General features: G+C 41.1%; 1 protein-coding gene and 1 long non-coding RNA gene across 9 annotated transcripts in view; one reads left to right on the forward strand and one right to left on the reverse strand.

Moving 5' to 3' along the window:
- The window catches only part of nfia (nuclear factor I/A), a 192,226-nt gene that overhangs the window by 133,309 nt on the left and 43,942 nt on the right, over nt 1-14,975 (reverse strand). The window lies entirely within an intron of this gene.
- On the forward strand, nt 4,591-7,130 carry LOC130215718 (uncharacterized). The gene is made up of 4 exons (XR_008835734.1): nt 4,591-4,807; nt 5,779-5,976; nt 6,139-6,209; nt 6,304-7,130. It is a non-coding gene; the product is annotated as an uncharacterized LOC130215718 (long non-coding RNA).

Here is a 14,975-nt window from a genome sequence, read left to right on the forward strand (position 1 = left end):
GACACAGGTGGTCAAGTTGTATATGTGTCCAGTGGGGACCGATACCAAACCAGCGTGCTCAGATAGTAAATTGTTGCTTGTTCTGCTTTTATCGCTCATGTACTATGCTGATTTATGGATCAACTTAGTCTCAGAGTCTTTGTATACCAATGTGACTGTTGAGTGTCATCCAGGCAGTATCATTCAGCTAACGGGAGAAGTTGATGAGAAATGTTGATAGTCCATAGTTCATTGTTTCCACTGTGTGCTTGGATTAACAAAACATGAAAGTTCAATAAGAACTTGAGCATTTCTCATTGAATCTTTTAAGACAAGAGTGGTTACACAACTGTAATAAATACGGAAATGATTCTTGAAAAGATTTGCATACAGAACAATGTTGTTAAAAGGTGACAGGTCAGTAGATAGCACTGTTAAAAGCTATGTGACTGTTCATATACAGTCCTGAAGTCCAGCACGTTTCTGTAGTTTACATGTGGACGAAAACTGTATTTGCACAGCCAAAATGCACAAATCGCTTTCCACATTAACTTTAGTATCATGCCCCCTAAATTGACTCTTCACAGCAAAAACTTCAGCAATGTCTCTGTTTATCAAACTCTGCAATCCAAATCAGAGATTTCCTCGATATTTCTTGTTAAACTTTCGAAATGATCTGTGCAATGCCATCGGACGTGACCAAAAAAAGGACATAATGCTCATGGGTTCCAGTTTTTCTCATAATAGTCACAATCTTGCCTATTAAAGTTCCATACAGGTATCAGAAATGCATCTCCTTGTAGCAGATCTTTCTCTGTGTGCAACTGAAAACAGCATGCTTTGACTTTTCCATCATGTTTTTCACTTATATATACAAAGAATGCATTACTTTTTTTGACTTTCCTTCCGATCAGACACGAAATTAAAGCAATTTTCTAGGTTTTTTGGAACTAGAACTAAATGAATCAGTGCTATAATTCCCACAAATTGATGACCGCGAAGATGTCTGAAACTGTGGTCAGATTTCTGCAGTGATGAATGTAAAGTGGAATATCTGAATTTGTATTGAAAACTTCACCTTTTTTTTACTGCAGCGAATTTAGACACGGCTGAGATCTTGAACTCTAAAAAAGAAACATGAGATTACTTTTATCCTCTCAGGAAAAAAGTTTGGACTGATTTCCCAAAACATCTCCATTTGCTCTGATTGCCACATAAAGATACTTTTTCTCTTAAAGGTTGGGATGTGTTTTTCAAATTGTGACCAGCCATATGTTAGCTCATCTTATGGCGAGTGTGCGTGTGGTCAATGATAAGGAGAATGTGGGCTGTCTGATGACCCCAATCATTATCGTACTGAAGAGGCCCAGGGCCTCGCTGAAGTCATTACCCTGTCTGCCATTTCACAAATAAATCAGCAAATAGGCAGCACCTCCATCCATAATTGGGTCCGCCCTCCCTCTCATTTGCGCCCAATAATAGCTTTCCACAGTCAGTACTCCAACTCGAGCTTGAGACTCTTAAACTTTTCCTTTAATTAATATTTTATCCAAGATGCGCTGGGTGCAGAGTGGACAAAAAATCTATATTTTGTTCAGGATATTTTGCATTATCCGAAGCTTCTCTCTTTGTCTCACAGCGGTGGAAAAAAGCAGCCCTTTTGCTTGTCTGTTTTTTTTTAACGTACGGCTTCACCGCGCTGCCAAAAAAGCTGTGTTTTCAGCCGCCACCGTGTTGCTATTAGACATGGTTATGGATGGAGCTGGGGAATGACAGTAACACAGCCATCCGCACACGCAGGCGGCATGTTCATGTTCAGGCTGGCCAGGCCTGGCTTCTGTTTCCACAATTTTGGCCCCAGCAGCTCAGCCTCTAAACTCAAGAGTTTGGGCATGTTTAGACCACAGATCACTCTCGCGCTCTCCCCCTCTTTTCCTCACCCTCCTCCTCTTTTTAATCCTGGGAACACATTTTGTGTTGGGAATACAGACCGAGAAAGGAACGGTCCAGATGTGAAACGAGAGGAAAGACTGTGGCTAGAACCCATAAGCAGCGGTTTCTGGAAGTTTGAAATGCCTCCACTGATGTACACACAGTGCATGACAATAGAAAAAAAATGGCAGGGAAATATTTGTTTTAAGCATCATAAACAATTAAAACGATCTATAAATCAATAATCAATCTAAACCAAAGGAGAATCAACTATGATGAAAGCTTGCAAATTTAAGAATCAAAATCAAATTGGCATATCTTTATCTTTCAATCACAAAAAAATTAAAGGAGTAGAAATCCCATTAACTCAAGAAGTCTATTTCCAAAAAAAAAAAAAAAAAAACTGAAGGAACTATCACCTTCAAGGAATCAATCAAAAACCTCCAAAATGTAAAGTCAGCCTAGCGATTGAATCGATTTATCATACTACTGTGTTACAGTTATCCGAGGTGCTCCTCACTGACAGGTGCTCATCACAGGCTTATCCATCAATCCCTGAATTTGATCATATTAATGAGTGGCTTTGTAATCCTCTTAAGCAGCTCCACGGTTAAAGCACCTCAGGCAATCTGCAGACAGGGCCACTCACGCCGTACGCAACCCGAGAGGACTCTGAGGTAAACGAACAGATCAAAGCAGATGATCATCCGCTAGCTGCTATCAGGCGGGAGCAGGATTGTAGGGATGGTCACTGTAGAGTGCGATTATCCATTGGAGAGGATCATGGGAGATCAATTGGTATTTCTAGTTAAGCTTTTCTTATAGAGGTAAGAGGGGAGAGAGCAGAAATGCTGCCAAAACCTCATCTGGGGCATCAGATTTGTAATCTCCTCACCTCCGTTTGGCCTGCGCCATGAAAAATGGTAGGAAAGCGGCGGGGTTGGAAAAGTTTCCCAGTTTGTGGTTTGAGGAGAGCCAACGCATTTTTGGATACCGAGTGACGAAAAAGCTTCTAAAATGTGGTATTGGCCAACAACAAGGTTGATGGCTGGTTTTATTTTCATTTAAAATGCTTTTTCGTGTGCCGTTGCTTAGAGACAGAGCTGGTTGGGGTGAAAATGAATACAATGTGACACATAAACAAAAACAAGCCTTTGTTTGTCACCCGCGCCGAAGATCAGCAAAAGAACCGGCGGCTTGCCAGCCGTATGCAACAATACAACAATTGTAAACTGGAAGTAGATGAGAGTAAACCAAAATTGATAAAGAGACGCAGAGGAAACGGAGAACAGACAGTTTCCACTCCAATCCGATTCCGTACTCCATTAAAAATCAATCCTAATGCCTTTTCGCCACACAATACTTCATTGAGCATTAGAGAGAGATTAAAGCAATTGGACTAGAGATGATCAGATATTGAAGCAAAACATCTGCAGGCCCAGGTGTAATCGTTTTCCCTCTTCTTCTTTTTTCTGGGGGAATACTAGAGTGCCCTGTCCTGACTTCTTAACCCTGTGTTATCTCCACCTCCCAGCCAAGACAGAGCCAATTTGTTTTCCCAAACAATTCCGTAGCCATCCTGGTGAGGGGCTTGGCAGGCAAACAAAGAGGAAGAAATAAAGGAAGAAAGTTGAGGAAAAGAGATTGTATGTTCAACCCTCAGGTTTAGCTGGATACACATGCACTTAGAGAAAGTTTTTCCTACTCGATCACAGGCATGGTGGCATTTGGACTGGATTGTAATAGTACTTTGAATCTGATATAATGGTATATTTATGTTTCACTAAACAGAACTGCATCATAGGAGTCACTTGTACTTGTACAGGAATCAGACTACACGGATCTTACGGTAGGGATTTGCATCACCGATAGAAACTCTTAAAAGTAACTTGTTTGAGCCTCACCAATTCAGCTTGATTTCTGAAAAATATAAATAAATAGTGTCTCATGGCCTCTGATGTTGTCCTACTGAGATTGCTCGCTCTCTCTTGCTCGTCCCTCCACCTTCGCCCCATCCCTTGCTTTCTGGACACAGGCCAGGAAGGGAAATCCATGAAACATGAAGAATGTGAACGGCACAGAGCTGCACGACTGCACTGAACTTTTCCAATGAATCCCTACGACGGGACGAAATTTTTGCCAGCCTCAGAGGGAGGATCGCTAACAACCTCTAGGCGAAAACTAGCTTATCTAATTGCTCTGTGACAGAGTAATGAGTGGGTTGGTGTGTTTAAAAAGAGAGAAGCAAAGCGAGTGAGAGAACAAGAGGAGGGGGAGACATACGGGACAGAGCCAAAGTGCTAGATGGAGACTCTCTCTCCTTGCTATCGTGGCATATCACATGATCAAGACCATCTCCTATTGGTCAGGAAGCAGAGCAAATTCGTCCGCCATGTAAGGAGGGCTGGAAGCGACATTCTCTTCCCTCCCTCCCTTCTCCCTTATTCCAGTCTTAAAATGGCGGCTGGGGGGAAAAGTCTGCCAAAAAGGGAGCGAACCTGATGCTCTTTTTTCTTTTAAATGCTTCTTTGAGACTATTTTCTTAATCCAAAAAAGACGGCAAAGAGGAGAATGGGACAGCTTTGAGTAGAAACAGATGAAGCGGCTTTGTTTTTTGTCGAGCAGTGGCTGGTACAGGCAGTTTAAGGGGGAACTTGACAGCGGGCCAGGAAAAAACATTAACTGTGCTGTGTCCGGCAGGCTGAGTCTCAGTTGCCGAAGGGAAGGAGGACACTTTCCTTTGGCTGGCATAGCACAGTGCTAGCGTTAACAGGCTTAGTCCCTGTCCAGGGGGGTGACTTCAGGACGGACGCTACATCAACATCTAGACCAAAACAGACACGCTAAGACAAAAGAAATGCAGTAACAGGTGGCTGAGAAACATTTCTAGAGCTAGGTATTGATATAAATCTAACAGCCTTTGATTTCAGTATAGTTTCAGGCAGGCGTTAAAATACTGGATCAAATTGTTGATTTGTTTGACTTTGGTATAGTTTCAGGCAGTCATTGAATACTGAATCAATACTGGAAAATACTGGGTTATTCGTTAAAGAATTTTCAATGGTTAAGACTTTCACCGGTTGTGCTGTAGATTTTGATTCAATATAAAGAACCAGTTTATATGATAATGAATTGTGCTTCACTGGTTATTTTGTATGTTTTTCCATTAGCTGAAAAGAAATGGTTTATACAGTAATGAATCAGACATCTCTGATTGTGCTGTAAGTTTCTGATTCCTATAAGTAATCAGCTCATAAGAGTCTTGAAATTAGTCGAAATCAACCACATTGGTTGCACTGTAATATTTTGTTTCACTAAAGCCGTGGTCATGTAGCACTTTTCGTCCAATTGACTTCCATTCATATGCAGGCGAATGCGCAAGATTGTGTGACTAGTTTTGCATTTTGCTGCATTCTAAAGCTTGGTGAATGCTGGCCTGCAAATTCAAATTACATGAATTTGTGAGACCAATAGAAGATCAAAACACAATGTTTCTTGTTTCGGAATTTTAAATATGCTCATTTTATCAGGGTCACATCATCTCGTTTTATCCCATCTCTTGTCACATCAAAGTATGACAAAATGACACATGCTTAAACTCTAATGTGACTCCGACTTTAGATGAGAGACTGGTTGTGGTCCAAGTTAGTGATTCACTAAAATGAAATTATTTGACTGCAAATCCATCCGTCACTGGTTATACTCTGTTTTCTCTAAACTAGTTTCTAAAGTAATTTGTAAGTCAACGGGACTTCACTGACTGAGTAGAATGAATGTTTTTGATTTAGCTAAAATGTATTGGAACTGATATGACTACTCACTAAGTAGTCTTGTTTTGTCTGGTTGAGTTGAATGTTTTTGTTTCAGTAAAAATATTTAGGATGGAGTTTCAATGGTCGATGGCATACCAAGTCTCCACTAAGGGCTCCTCCAAGCCTCTGGAACCTATGCACTATGTCAACCTTTTCCCAACCAGTGGCCTAGCAAATGCTGGGGGATGGAATCAAGAGATCAGTAGATGCTGCTGCCAAACCCACCCAATCCTAGGAGGACACCTTTAATGAGGTAAATGATGGTGAAATCATTAAGGAAAGCCATTGCATATTCAAACACCTGACAGACCAACTTGTGTCCTTGCAAGGTTTTCTAAATATATTCTGACGCACTATGCAAAGACTAAGCCAGGAAAAGTCTGATTACGACTTATAGAGACTTAATTTGATTTAGCAATCTGTACGGCAACTTCTTGGACCAGCTGGAGGCATTAGCCCAGGTCAAGAGAGACACCAGGTGGAAAGGTACCTCTTTTTTGGTATTTTTTTGTTGTTGGGGGAGTGGCAGTGGCGTTAAGAGGTGCAGGGACTAATCGCATCATGTCTTCTGGCTTCCCAGGCATCAGTGACTCATATGAAAGAGGATCACGGTGGAATGTTCTTTTCCCAGAGGCCTGTGCCTGTTGGAATTAACCCTGCCATAGATCCCCTCCACCAACCGCAGGGGCCAGGTCAAACTGATTATCTTTCAGAGTGGCCTCGCGACAAGACCAGGGCTATTAAAAGAGATGCTCATAAAATGATCTCGCACCTCTGCTCTTTTTACTTCTGCCACATGTCTGGAGATGACCATAGGTCAGGTCCAAAGGGTGCCACTTTCAGGTAAACACCTGAATGGAGAAGCAGCTACAAGACCTTTGCTTGGTGTAGTCGTAAGTTGGTCCCGTTCCACAGAGGACATCAGTGTCATCTTCCCCTGCGGCAGACGTAATGGCATCTGATCGAGGGATCTCTGTCTTCCTCCTCATGCCCTCAGTTCAGACAGAATACTCAAAGCGTGACAGAGATGGGATGCAGTCTGTCTCCCCGTCCACAATGCATTCCCTCTGATGAATTTTTCAAGCTATTATGTTTTTTTTTCTCCGTTGTTCTTGAGCACTAAGTTCTTAATACACTGTGGCATGCTGTTAATGACCCAAACAATCGCTGTTTCACACATACATATTTCATTACAACAGCTGAACAAATTACATATTTATGCTTTATAAGGGGGAATGCCATTCGGATTCATTAGCTATGCAGGCAGGTACAGGAGACCCATCTGCAGCTGCATCTGTACAACAGGAGCTGACAATAACAGCTACGACCATCTTTGCTCGTGCAAACATTCACATAAGCAGATAATACCGTGCCCAAAACCCTCATGGTGAAGACGTAACAAGGTGAACTGCAAACTGTTAATAGTTTAATAAATAGCTAATAGTTTAATAAAATTAGTATAATATTAATATTTTGAAATGTGAAATTATGTTAACGAAGTTAAACAAGTAACAATATCAACTTGATTATTTTCAATGTAATAATATTTAACAAATTATTGTATTTTTTTACAAATCTTTTAAATTAATTAATTAGAATTTTTAGCATTGCAAAATTGAGTCAGAATATGTTTGTCACTTTGATTTTGAAATACATTTTATACATAAATCAAGTTTCAAAAATATAAATTATTCTGCTAATTAAAAAGAAATAATAATTAGCAAAAATAATGAATAATAACTAGCGATACAAAATCATTTTAAATCCAAATGTTTTATTTTGTTTGCTCAATTATAAAATGCATTGAAATTATAATAATTATTATTTTAACAATGCTTCTAATAAAACATTAAGCAAATATTTAACATTTAATATTTAATATTTAATGTAATTAAAAATATTATGAATAATAATTACACATTTTACAATGCTAATTTAAAAAGACATGCAATGCATAGTGACAATGGAAGCAGAAGCCATGTACTGTAACTACTCATCCGATTAAACATTACACTCATTCCAAGTTCAAAGTCATTTCAGATTTAATTAATATGACTATTAAGTGCTGAACATGAAGTAATAAAGCACTGTAAATTATCTGTAAAAATTCACAATCAGCATCATTCTGTTCAGTATCCTTTTTTTCTCTCTGTTTCTTGAACCACCACAAAGCACGTCCGGCTGCACTATCAGCCCTTAAGCAAGGTTATGCTTTCGTTTCTTCTTTTGCCAGTGCACTCCTTTGGGTTAGTGCTAAATCATTATTGCAAGCTGAGGAAATGGGCAAGCGTATGCTAACTGATGTAGCAGGAAAGTCTACAGTGACATTCGCTCTCTCTCTCTCTCTCTGCTTTAAAATCAGAACGTCTGGCCTGGCTTTGCTCAGTAAGTAGGATTACACAGTGTGTCATGTTATGGGACAAATACAGCAAATATTTCCTCGGAAACATGCGTATGACATGGGAACATCTCAACAAAGTGCTAAAAATATGAAATTGCCGCAAACAGCCACCTCCCCAGGGTGAAGGACCAAATTTGGAGCGCCTGTTGGACGCAGATGTCAATGACGCAGTACTTGCAAGGAAATTATGGCAATTAGCTATTAATTGCGGATATTACGGGGCCTCCTTTATCCATCAAATATCTTATTTAAGTAAGGACCTACGACAGAAATACTTTCAACGATTTGTTGAACAGCTGCTCTCCCTTGTAAAGTACTTACAGCGCAGAGAACGACTTGTTCCGGCACGCTAATGACCTTAGCCGGGATAAGGCGGCTGATCCGCCAGTGTTAGGCTCATTATTGTGGAAGGGATTTGAAACTGCTTTTCCTGTCTGGGCTGAGAATGGAGAGAGTATTCCCTGCTTTCAGCCCACGATATATTCGTTTGTAACCGGTTCTAGGTTGGAAACGTGCAGCGCAAGGGGAGCTGTTTGTGTTTGGGTCTCGTTTAAGCTGCGGTGACGAGGGAAATGTGTGGTCAGGGAGGCAGCCGCGAATGGGAAAGGGAAAGTGGGAGACGAGGGAAAACCACAGCTTGTGTTCGACACATTTCCAGAGCCCTTTGTCTCAGAGCTGGCCCGATGCCTTCTACCATGTGCACACACACACACACCAACATGCTGAAAAACACACAAACACAAGACAGAGCAACCTAATTCAAACCATATCGGAATCTGCCACGTTTCTCCAGCTCTGTGGAGCCTTTTGCAAAGGCAGAGTAAGCTTCGGTCCTTTTCATTAGATAAAAAGTAAACATCGACACTAAACATTGACATCACACTCTCTTAAAAGGCTCTTAATAAATAAAAACAAAAGCTAATCTATTATTGAAACCGAAACAATGGCACATGCGCAAAAATGCAACAAGAATTCAACAGAAACGGGTATTGTTCAAGAAACTTTGCTCTGTCCAGATATCCGTAAAACTATTAATCAAAGGGAGTAAAAGAAAAAGTAGCTAGTCAGCTTCATCTGATCTGGAGAGCAAGAGAGGGAGAGAAAGAGAGAGCGAGAGAGGGGGGGATAGAGACAAGGCGGTCCAGGCTGTGGGCAGGCTTATTAAGATTCACATGGTGTGGTGACTCAGCCCATTTTGGTAATGGAGAGCCCCGGCCACCTAAAGATGGAAATGGCAATTTTTCAAACCCCACATTTTATATATAAATTATCCCAGGCACTCACACAAGCAACTCCACAAGGTCATTCTCAAATATTTTGGATGCTTTGGGTTTGGAGAGCGAGTGCTGAGGATCGTGGGGTGAAGAGAACATTGGCGGTTAAAAATGGTTGAGTGGGAGGAAACCGCTGATGTGCACTTCTGAGCTGACTTGATGTAAGAAAACAGGGCTTTGGTGTGAGTCTCTTTCAAGAGAGGAAACGGCTACACATGCTTGTAGGAGCTGTGAAGAAGTTTAGATTGTTTTCTACATTTTGCCAATTTTTGGTCACAAAAATAGAAATGTTCAAAAGAAAAAAGCTCAAGTCATTAGGCAGCCAAGCAAATTTGTTTAGTTACTCCACTTATTGGACATTAAAAGATCCAATTCAAAGTGCAAGTGACGTAGAACAATGTAAGTGTTCTTGAAGTTCAAAACCAAAATTACAAAAGGACAAAAGCATGTACAGCAAGTTTGATATATTGTTCCCCTTCTTCTATACTGGAAAAAAGAGTTCCTTTGAAACAGCAAGAACAAATGGTTCACGCTAGTGTTGTGGCCATGAGACTAGGCGAAAGGTGTTTAAACTGTCTGGAAACTTGACCATGGCACGCTTGTGAACCCTGTAAGCCACGCCACTTAACTTTGTCCTCAGGCAATGGAGAGCAAAAGCGACAGAGAGAGAGAGAGAGAGAGAGTCCCTGGCCCACTCGCCCCCCATGGACAGTCCACTATCTGACATTCCACAAGACCGCCCCTCTTAGAGACAGCTGACCCGCTATTAATCACATGACCGACGGACCATATGATTGAGAACTAATAGGAGGGGGCACTGCAGGGTAAGAACAATCCCGGGCTGAGGGAACTGTGCTTTGTGCTGGCTAATCCAAGTGTGAGCAAGGTCACCGCACGACCAGATGGGGTCAGGCATGCCACCCGAGCCGACCGGCCTTTGGTGCACCTTTGAGGGTGCGTGCGCGCAGAAGCGTGTGAGGTTAGGGTTTGGGAGACTGAGTCGGGCCTCTCCATCTTGTCCTGTCTTGGGAACTCAAGCTAATAGCTTTAATCAGACGGGATTGCTGGATTACCCATGGATTTTCTTTAGTAAATCGCACCTGTGCACTTCCTCTCGCTCTCAAAGTGGGTAATCGAGGACAGCGGGAGCAGCAGGATGGGTCCAGCAGCCAGCTGGAAGCGAAACACGAGCAGGACGTGGACTGTGTTTAACTGAGGGATTAATCAAGGACCGCAGCCTGCCAGGGTTCCATCAGGGCTGGTCCTCTGAGGAACGTAATGCAATTAAACGACCCAGTTGATAATGCAAGGTCCAACATGCGCCTTTAGCCCAGATCTGGCGTACAAAGGGGTCTTTGTCTCGCCTTAAAAGTTCGACATCCGTTCCCCACTGAATATGGCGACAGTCGTATCAAACCAACACACTTTCTGCGTGGATTTAGTCACAGTTACATTAGTTGAAATTTGTGCATTTAATCCACTGCTTTTATAGCATTTCTTCTGCCGCTCTTAAATCGTTCAGACAGCGAGTGTGACGGACCATAGTTTTAAGCTGCTCTGTGCTACTTGGGAGAGTCAATGTTAATCTCCACCTCCTCGATTCTATTTAAACACTTTTATTCTCCTTCCCTCTCTGCACTCTCAAAACGTTTCTCTTTGGCATTCCATTAACGGCTCACGCACAAGGAGCACGGAAAGCCACAGAGGAGGACGTCATACAGCGCTTGCTGGCATGGGAGTCTCACTGGGTACGTAGCCTCAGCTGACCTCCGCTTAGTTTGGAAATCAGATCAGAGGGGACATAACAGACAGCAAATGCTTGCAGTGCTTCATCTGGGTTTATAGACTAAGCAAGAGCAGCCTGGATTAGCCATCATAGGCATTGGGTGATTTAAGGCTCTACAGGTGCTGCAGTCACACTCAAGCACAGTTGCCTTTAAAACAGTCACAAGCTCACTGGGTAAATGACGCATAACAGTGTCCCAAATAAAGAGTAAAAAATAATTCATATGCTTTTTGGTAACATGTTTTCAAATAAGGTATACATAAGCTTACATCACTGACCATCCTACCGCGGATCTCTTTTCCAAAATGTATCGATTCAGCACGAGAAGAGACGCTGTATGCCGCTCTTCTAGTCTCCTCTCGGCAAGAGCGAATGCTTATGTTCACAAGATGTTATTGATTACGTTATCAGAGAAACACGGCGGCGAGGGACATTTTTTGAACGGCGTTGACTTGGCCCTCCCTTCCACCGTGTCTTATTGTCATGCATGCTGGAAGCCTCTTTCTTTAATATCTATCTTAAGAGTTGACAATGTTTTGGAGCAATTAAAGCAATCGATACAGGCCTGAGAGGAGCCTCTTATCCACAGTAATAGCTCTCACTGAATAATAAATAACATGCTGGCCGAAAGCTGGGAAGGGGGACGACCTCACATTAACGATCGCAGTCTATGGAAGGGGGCTTCCTCACAGCTCAAGAACCTTTCAAATTCTCACTGCGCCAGGATGAAGCTCCTTCCAACAGAAACAAAACAGCCCAGAAACTCAAAACACAAGCTCTATATGGCCATATCCATATGCTACCAGCACAAGTTCTTCTCTTTCGCAGCTTGCTGAATGGACCATTGTTCTATACGCCTTATTAACAAGCAAAAAACCAGGCCTAAAACTAAACCCGAGCATTAATGGCGAAAAGTCCATAAAATGCACAGGAGCTCAGGTTTCAGATGGAAGGAATAGCAGTCTTATTATCCCTCAGCAGTGCAAATGAGGTTAATGAGAGTCTATTGACTGATCCTCTGCTGTTAGCCATGACAGTGCCACAACTCTTCCATAGCAAGAGGAATTTTCCGTCATGTTTGACCTCTGGAGTTTTAAATTGTGTTTGTCAAGACAGTACCAAAAAAGTAAAAATAATGATTTAATACCAGAATATAATGTGAATCAAGTTAAACTTTTATTAAATTAAGCTTTAAATCAGGATTATTACAGACATACTCATAAAAAATTTACCCAAATTAATTAAAATATAACTGTAAATTTTATCAAGAGTATCTGAAATGCACTAATTGATAGGAAACCATAAATTGGAAATGAAGCCTAGACAAGTCAAGCTGGTGAATCAGAATTATATAATTTTCAGGAAATCAGGAAATTTTCATCAAACTGAAAGCTTCTGAATTGGGATCAAATGTAAACCAAACAAAATCAGATAAAGCTTGTGAATCAGTTTTAAACTCAGAATCAATAATCTGACATATCTGACAAGATAACATTTACCCCAATTAATTGGAATTTAATCCGAATACGTATTAATACAGTGGTTAATCTGAACTACATCCAATCAAAAACTTGAATTGGTATCAAAATCAAACCAGATCTAAATGTGAACATAATTAAATCAAGCTTGTGTATCAGAATCAAACAGAATTATGATTAATCCCCTGATAGCAGAGTATGAATCTGAATTAAACTCAATATAAATGACCCTGGATCACAAATTTAGCCAGAATTGTCAGTTTTTAGAAATTGAGATGTATGCATTAGCTAGAGATGGATAATTAAGCTTAGAACAATAATTAGCTGAGATACAACTATTTAAGGCTGCACGGTGACACAGTGGGTAGCACGTTCGCCTCACAGCAAGAAGGTCGCTGGTTCGAGCCTCAGCTGGGTCAGTTGGCGTTTCTGTGTGGAGTTTGCGCTATAGGTGAATTGGGTATACTAAATTGTCCAGTGTATGTGTGTGTATGGATGTTTCCCAGGGTTGCAGCTGGAAGGGCATCCGCTTTGTAAAACATGTGCTGGATAAGTTGGCGGTTCATTCCACTGTGGCAACCCCAGATTAATAAAGGGACTAAGCCAAAAGAAAATGAATGAATGAACAACTATTTAAGATACAAAATAAAAGTCTAAATACTGAGAAAGTCATGTATATGTTGTCCGAATTAAGTCATTAGCAATGTGCATTACTATTAAAAAATGAGGCTTGATATACTTACAGTATTAATTATCCTTAGTAGTAGGGCTTCAAGATATTGGAAAAATCTAACATTGCGATATTTTTTATTTGCGATACATATATTGCGATATTAATACAATATCACTAGATGAGTTGAATAACTATTTGGAAAGAATTTATAATTTTAGATTGATTGGGGTGTTTATGTAGGGGAGTGCATAAAATATAATAACCTAAAAGCGTAGATAAAGTCAATAAAGCAAAAGGTTGCTTTGTTTTCTGAGGAGTCTAACAGTATTAATTGAATAATCAAACGTAAAATAATACTGCAAAGTCCTCATTTTATAAACAATTCAAGAAAATTTATCGTTATTAATTTGTCAAAGTTACAAACGGTACAATTTCTTATGTCTGAATACTTTTAAAACCCTCACACGGCCACAAAACACTTGCAAATGATAAATTATAATCCAGACTCAACATTGCACATATTCGCGATGTGACTTTTGCGAATGATCACATTGTGATACCGATGCTGAAACGTATATTGTTTAATAGTAGTAAAGAACCTTCATCAAACATGAGCTTTACATAATATTCTAATGATTTTTGGCATGAAAGACTCGTAAAAACTGGTCTGGTTTGTTGTATATCAATATAAATCATCGAATTTGATTCTTTTTGGATACATCCTATTTCTAAATTAAATTCGCACTAATTTTAACAGGCGTTCAGAAGAGAAGGTGTGAGTTCGGGTCACATCACAGTTGCTTGGGTAAGCCAAATGTTCTCTCCCTCTCTTTCACTCCCGATCTCCTCTTCCTACAGGCTTCTTAAGTTGACTGCCAGCACCAGGCATGGCTTTCCTCCCAGCCTCCCTATCAAATATTCCATGGCCCGAATTGTAGAGCCAACCACATCTCCTCGCCGCGAACAGTGGCTCACTCCAAGATTCGGTTTGTTGTTAATCTGCAAGCCAAAGTGAACTCCTGTGAGCTTCCCCCACCCCCAAACACTTCCCAACATACTCGGATCTCCCTCAGTGAATAATAATAGCTCCAGGCACCGAGACTAGCTACACAGCTTGTGATAAAGGCTAAACAGCTACATAAGCCCGTCGAGCTAAAGGCCAGGCGAGCTGGAAAAACCTGCTGCTGGATAAAATAGCTGTCCCGAACTGAAGCTTTGTCATAAACTCCGGTTCCCTCGGCCCCGCTCTAAACTAAGCGCGGTGTCAAAGAGGGCCACCTGTTCCTGTGACATACAACCTCTACGCCTCTTTCCGTCACTGCCGCACTGACCCAGATTGCTCCACAGCAGGGATGTCTGACCCCTGTGACCTAGGTGTTAAAATGTGACCTGAACACCAAGAAAGCACTTTCTCCCGGAGGCCCCACACAGAGTCACGTGTGTCGACACACGTGTTGGTGCAGAAAGTGACAGGCTTCAGAAGATATTTTAGGGCCTGCTGACAGGCTATTTACAGCCTGTGTTTAAATCTGCAGGTTTCACAAAGTAAAATTTAAGACTTTTAAAGACCTTTTTAAGACTATTATGAATGAAATTTTAGACTTTCAGGGCTAAATGCTAAGGATTTTTTTCGGATATCC

The sequence above is a fragment of the Danio aesculapii genome, chromosome 22 (genome assembly GCF_903798145.1).
Source record: "Danio aesculapii chromosome 22, fDanAes4.1, whole genome shotgun sequence".
Taxonomy (NCBI): Eukaryota; Metazoa; Chordata; class Actinopteri; order Cypriniformes; family Danionidae; genus Danio; species Danio aesculapii.